This window comes from Camellia sinensis, chromosome 11 (genome assembly GCF_055761805.1).
Source record: "Camellia sinensis isolate YWXY chromosome 11, ASM5576180v1, whole genome shotgun sequence".
In the NCBI taxonomy this organism is placed as follows: domain Eukaryota; kingdom Viridiplantae; phylum Streptophyta; class Magnoliopsida; order Ericales; family Theaceae; genus Camellia; species Camellia sinensis.
This window is the reverse complement of record NC_138971.1, coordinates 91,003,773-91,010,594: the sequence shown is the minus strand read 5'-3', so window position 1 is coordinate 91,010,594 and position 6,822 is coordinate 91,003,773. Positions and strand designations below refer to the sequence as shown.

General features: G+C 34.4%; 1 long non-coding RNA gene across 1 annotated transcript; it reads right to left on the bottom strand.

Annotated features, from left to right (window-relative positions):
* Positions 1-1,848: 1,848 nt before the first annotated feature.
* Positions 1,849-5,150, bottom strand: LOC145802032 (uncharacterized). The gene is made up of 3 exons (XR_014344239.1): positions 4,492-5,150; positions 3,575-3,619; positions 1,849-2,116 (listed from the first exon to the last, which is right to left on the bottom strand). It is a non-coding gene; the product is annotated as an uncharacterized LOC145802032 (long non-coding RNA).
* Between the last annotated feature and the right edge of the window lie 1,672 nt (positions 5,151-6,822).

The following is a 6,822-nucleotide window of genomic DNA, read 5'->3' as shown; positions in this document are numbered from 1 at the left end:
CGTAGGCATGTAGTCTCTAGCTTCACAATTGTTCTTTGTATTTTTCCATTTCCGAAAACACAACAAAATCATTTCGTTATATGGATTTAAAACCATATATACTAATTCGTAACAAGATCAGAACGATGGGAAGAAGAATCCCAATCAATATCGTTAATTCTTCACAGTATTACTTCTAAATACAGTAACACAAGGAGAAATCAAGTAGTTATGACTATACCAAAGTGAATAACCTATAGTGTTATAAATTCACGCAAACATACCATTGTAGACACTTGGTCATACCGTCATAAATTCAATCGAACATTAAATACAACTATAACAACCATTATTTTGAGCAAAAGGAGCCACTCAAAACAAAGTCAAAAATCAAATTCAAAATCATGCTTGATTAATCAGTCATAACCGTAAGGTCATAGATTTCCTTAAGTTTACAGTATTCACATCCATCCAGATTCCATATTGGCTTGAAATTCAACAATTTAGCGACGAAATAATTTGACCACTTAATATTAGAGTTAGAACACTTAGCCAGATCAGTTTAATAAAATAATAAATCAATTCGGAATCACGTCGCACATATTATACAAATCAATATAAGTACACCGGAGGAGGTAAATGTCCAGTACATATCGTTAACTCACCATCAATATAGAATATGCCCATGCCCACTCTTCTTCTTCTTCTTTTTTTTTTTTTTCTAAAGTTCACAGTGTCGTGCAGAACAATTGCAATATCTAACATTTGCACATTTACGCAGAAGTATATCACAGAAATGATTTCTCAATCTTAAGTCATTAGTATACAGAAACAGAATTTTTAATTCTTACAGTAACTTATCCGTTTATCAATCATTTAGTTTGATCTCGAAGTAGTCCATAACTGTCTATCTTGTTACAAGTCTCATGTAAACAGACACGTAATGTGGGTAAGGTCCTTCATGTCGTTCAACCATTCTTTATAAGAAATCCTGATTACGGATTACAGTTTACACATAACAAAATAGATTACGGATAACAGAGTTAGCTTTCAGATTTCAACTTCAAATTTCATATTATAGATTTCAGATCGCAGGTTTCCATAAACAAATTACACAATTCTAACAGGGGTCATCATATGCCTAACTTCTTCTTACAGCCAATCGTACTCAGCACAATTTCAGTTAGCACACAAACACATTTTATCAAAATACTCATGTGTAGTAATTGCTCGAAATCACAGATCTAAACATTGTTGTGGCAAAGAGGACTATATCATTTTCTTTAGTCTTAGAAATATTCTATACTTAGAGTTTAATCACTTCACCTAAACAGATGGTAAGTAACTTCCAATCCACAAATAACAACCGATACCTTACATTTTATTTAATCATTGACAAATGGATTGTCTTATCGATCAGCTCGAACCCTTACCACGCTTCTGCAGTGTAATTCTGTTGATTTAATCGCATCTGCATGTCTTATCATGTTCTACATAACAATCATTCACAATATACACAAAGAATATATAATGGACATGGGTTATAATCGTTAGCGTTAACAGAGTACATTTAACGTTGCTATCAATTTTTCCATTTTCATTCAAAATGTCATGCATGATGCCTAAGTCTTTTCTAGACACCCTAAGGCTCAATGGACTCGTGTGTGAGATAGCAACTCGTGCTCTGATACCACTTATCACGCCCCAAACTTGCCCCTAAAAGTTTGGGCATGACCTACACAGAAACGGACGCATAACCTGGTATACATATCATATGGGGCTTGAACGGAAGCATTTACCAATATAAATTAACATAAATAAAAGAACTGCATCCATTGAGCGACCACTATCATGCCAGGATCACAGACAGAACATAAGGCAAATAAACATACAGTGACGTGCACCAGAGAGTTAGTTATGTACATATATATATATACAGACCCAGCCCTTAGAATTGGGAGTAAAACAACATGGACAGGCAAAGGAATTATATATACATCAACCTTAAGCAAACAATCAGAGTGTAAAATCAAAAGTTTAGCAGAAAGGGCTGCCTTCACTTAAGTGCCTGGATACTCTGAGGTTGACAAAAGAGGCACGGATGCCATGGGTTAAAACTGACCTCCAGGTGGAGTGCCTATAGAAACAGACATAAGACAAAGTGAGTCAAGCTCAGTGAACAGTAGTACATAAACAATTTAAAGATTAACTTAATTTATTTACAATGTACACATTTCTCTAATTAGATAAGTAAATGCAAAAATCCTGTGGTTAGTCTGATTCTGTACACATTTCAGAACAGTCTTGTCGGTTCATAACTTCATAGGTTGGCCCTTGGCCTGATGGGTTCACACATTCACAAATTAGCCCTTGGCTTAACTTAGATGCATAACTTCACAAATTGGCCCTCGGCCTTTAAGATTCATAGTTTCACAAGTTACAGATTCATACTTCACAAGTTGGCCCTCGGCCTCATAATTTCAGAATTCACAAGTTGGCCCTCGGCCTCATTAGTTCACAAATTCACAAAGTGGCCCTCGGCCTCATAAGTTCACAAATTCACAAAGTGGCCCTCGGCCTCATAAGTTCACAAATTATACCTTTCATATCTTCACAAATTATATCTTTCATAAGTTCACAAGTTATTCCTTTCATATCTTCACAAATTATATCTTTCATAAGTTCACAAGTTATTCCTTTCATATCATCACAAATTATATCTTTCATAAGTTCACAAGTTATTCCTTTCATATCTTCACAAATTATATCTTTCATAATTTCACATAACCGGGTGACCCATAAAGGGACCAAATTGGCTTTAAGCCCAGTTCTTGTATGTATGGACTCAAGAGGTGGTTCGCATTGCAGCACTTAGTTTCGTACTAGGAATCAATAGTTCTTGAAGACTGAACAATTCATATTATGTCATAGCATAAACGAAGTGAATAAACATAACATAATAATGCCAGGTTCATACAAATACCGTTCACAATGGTGCACACAAATTTCCCTTTATGATTCATTACATGTAGCCATAGTCATCTTACATATAACAAAGTATTAATAATAATTATTTACAGAAACATATGTGTCGTTACAGTACTATTCATGGGGATAGAACAATTCGCACCATAACGTGAGTCATATAACAATGTTATTGATATTCAATTCTTTGACGTATAAGGAAACCCATGGTTCTGTTCGATTTTCATTTCGTTAATCCATTTTAGGCAGATGTCTATGTCATAAAACATGTATCGAACTAAATAAGGCTGTAGGAGTCCAGGATAGGACGTTCAAAATATCATGTTCCCATTAAGCGGGGTTTATATTCATAATCCCTTCTTGCCAACCAGTTGCATAATATTAATAATTCTTGTGCGGAGTTATAGGTAATTTACAGGTTATTATACATTAAGGATAACCATTAACCATAACCAGAATGTAGAGTAGTTTCAGCGTCATACTGAAGTGCACATAATCTTTCAATGTTCTCACCGATCCCTAAACAACATAAATGCTTACAAAGAACAGTACGTTAACAATAAGAATTATTTACGGTAAGTAAACGTACGATTGCAGAACTACTACTCACAGTGATTGGTTCCCGGTGGTAATAGGACGATATCCTCGTCTCGACCTACAAGTACAGTGCACAACACATAATATGAGATTATACTCGCTCATTTACTTATTCTCTTTGATCATTCAATCAATTAGCCATGGTGGTACCAACCTCATTATTTCTTAATAAGTTATACTCCATGTCACAGAAACAGGAGAAATCAATGGAAAATGGTTTAGGTGAAGAAATGGTATAAAATTAGTTGACAGAAAGTGAACAATCGTCACTAATTTAGGCATAACTATTTTTGTATTTAGAATTTTGGAGTGAGACCACTTCCATTGGAAACTAGACTTCCGGGGCTTGATTTTAGGCTCAAGAATCACTCAAAACGGAGCCCCGAGGCAAAAGATATGCTTATTCAAAGATGGCTGGACAAAGCTGTCTCCCGCACGTGCGGGAAACAGGGCCGCACGTGCGGCTCTGGGCAGTGTGTAGTCCGAAAATGGCTCTTTTTGCTCCAACACTTGGTTTTTCCATTTTTAAGCTTGGTTCTTAACATAAATGACTCAAAAACATGTAGAATTGCCCTATAACATGATAAACTAACATCAACCAAGTGTAATTTCATTTCAAACAATTCAATCTTTGTCTCAAAGTTCAAGATTAATGCTTAATCTTTCATGATCTTCAAGGTTCTTAAAAACACAACCCACAACCCACAAATTCACATGATTCTTGCATAATCTAAAGTTTATTTCATGATATCCATGAGCTTGAGCTCCACTCATAAACAAAATTAAAGAACTCAATTTCTAATTCCTCAAATTAGCTCAAGTAAATACATAGATAAACCTTAACCCCAAATGGGTTTAAATCTTCCAAGATCTCTATGATTTTACCAAATTGATACTTTAAACACAAGATTTCAAGATAGATTTTCATACCTAACTCAATCTTTGTCTATCTCTTAGCTCTCTTCAATTCCTCCAAGTCCCATGGGTGATCTTCTTTCTTTCCTTCAATTCTCTTCCATCATCTTCAAAGCCTCCATGGATGTTGAGAAAATTGACACTCTTCCCTCTCTCCCTTTCACGGTTTCCTCTCTCTCTCTTTAGATATTTTGTTTTTTGACTCCAAAAGTATGAGTTCACCACTTATATAACTCATACACACCTATATATTTAATTATACAAGCTTTATCACAAATAAGGAGGGCTAAACACGCCCTTACGAATCGCGAAAAATTAAATTTCAATTAAACTTTCCAGATGACTCTAAAAATTATGATGATCATAAATATGTCCCCTATTCTGATTTCTGAAGCCTCTAAGGCCTTCAATTTGCAGTACAAAGTTAACCACCCAAACGCACATTAACAAATCAGACAAATTAGATTTCCAATTATGTTTCCCAAATAGTTCTAAAAATTTTCATTAACACATCCAAGTCCTCAATTGTGATTTCTGAACCCGTAAAGGTCGGTAATTTCAATTTTACAGTCGTGGCTCAACAAATAATTCCTCAATTTGAACACATATCAATAAATCAAAATGCATTAATCCAATAGGCCGTAAAGGTAATCTCTAATACGGATTCTGGGGTCATTACATCCTCCCCACCTTAAAAAGTTTGGTCCTCCAAACTTGATTCACCCTGCCACAAGTCCAGTTTCGTCTTGGGTACACAACATTTCTCAATTATTTAACAATTCACAATCCTTTATAGTCAATTTCAATGGAGTTTGCTCCAAGAGTCACAAGTAATTCATCTTTACTAGCTAATTGGTAACCCAATTAATAAAAATACTCAATATCATCAAAACATCATCTCATTATTCATGAATCTTGTACATTTCAATTTATTACTCACAGAAATGAATTCATTCGAGTATTCGATTGCATGCAACTCATAAGCTATTAAACATAATTCAAATTCTTTAGGTTCACAACAACCCCCATTATCGTAATTCCTCAAAGGTTAAGGAGACATTTACTACATACTCACGTTTCAAAGGCATATGCTTCTTTCAACAATTAAATCTAGAATAACACATATGTTCTAAATCAATGACTTCGTGACTTCTGTCTTACCTGTTATAAATTATCAGTTCAAATCAAATTTCTAACAGACTCCAAAGAACAGCTCAAATCCCATATCAAGGAATTACATGTTCAGGGTAAATTATTAGTAAAATCAAATGCGGCTCAAACCTTTATGGTTAACAGGCATTAATAGTTTGTATACAAATCTCAGCACTTGGTAATTCCTATAATAGAAGTCACTTAGTGATAAGCTGGTAACCCAAGCTGTACATCATTTCAACAGACATGAATAAGTCGCGTAGGCATGTAGTCTCTAGCTTCACAATTGTTCTTTGTATTTTTCCATTTCCGAAAACACAACAAAATCATTTCGTTATATGGATTTAAAACCATATATACTAATTCGTAACAAGATCAGAACGATGGGAAGAAGAATCCCAATCAATATCGTTAATTCTTCACAGTATTACTTCTAAATACAGTAACACAAGGAGAAATCAAGTAGTTATGACTATACCAAAGTGAATAACCTATAGTGTTATAAATTCACGCAAACATACCATTGTAGACACTTGGTCATACCGTCATAAATTCAATCGAACATTAAATACAACTATAACAACCATTATTTTGAGCAAAGGGAGCCACTCAAAACAAAGTCAAAAATCAAATTCAAAATCATGCTTGATTAATCAGTCATAACCGTAAGGTCATAGATTTCCTTAAGTTTACAGTATTCACATCCATCCAGATTCCATATTGGCTTGAAATTCAACAATTTAGCGACGAAATAATTTGACCACTTAATATTAGAGTTAGAACACTTAGCCAGATCAGTTTAATAAAATAATAAATCAATTCGGAATCACGTCGCACATATTATACAAATCAATATAAGTACACCGGAGGAGGTAAATGTCCAGTACATATCGTTAACTCACCATCAATATAGAATATGCCCATGCCCACTCTTCTTCTTCTTCTTTTTTTTTTTTTTCTAAAGTTCACAGTGTCGTGCAGAACAATTGCAATATCTAACATTTGCACATTTACGCAGAAGTATATCACAGAAATGATTTCTCAATCTTAAGTCATTAGTATACAGAAACAGAATTTTTAATTCTTACAGTAACTTATCCGTTTATCAATCATTTAGTTTGATCTCGAAGTAGTCCATAACTGTCTATCTTGTTACAAGTCTCATGTAAACAGACACGTAATGTGGGTAAGGTC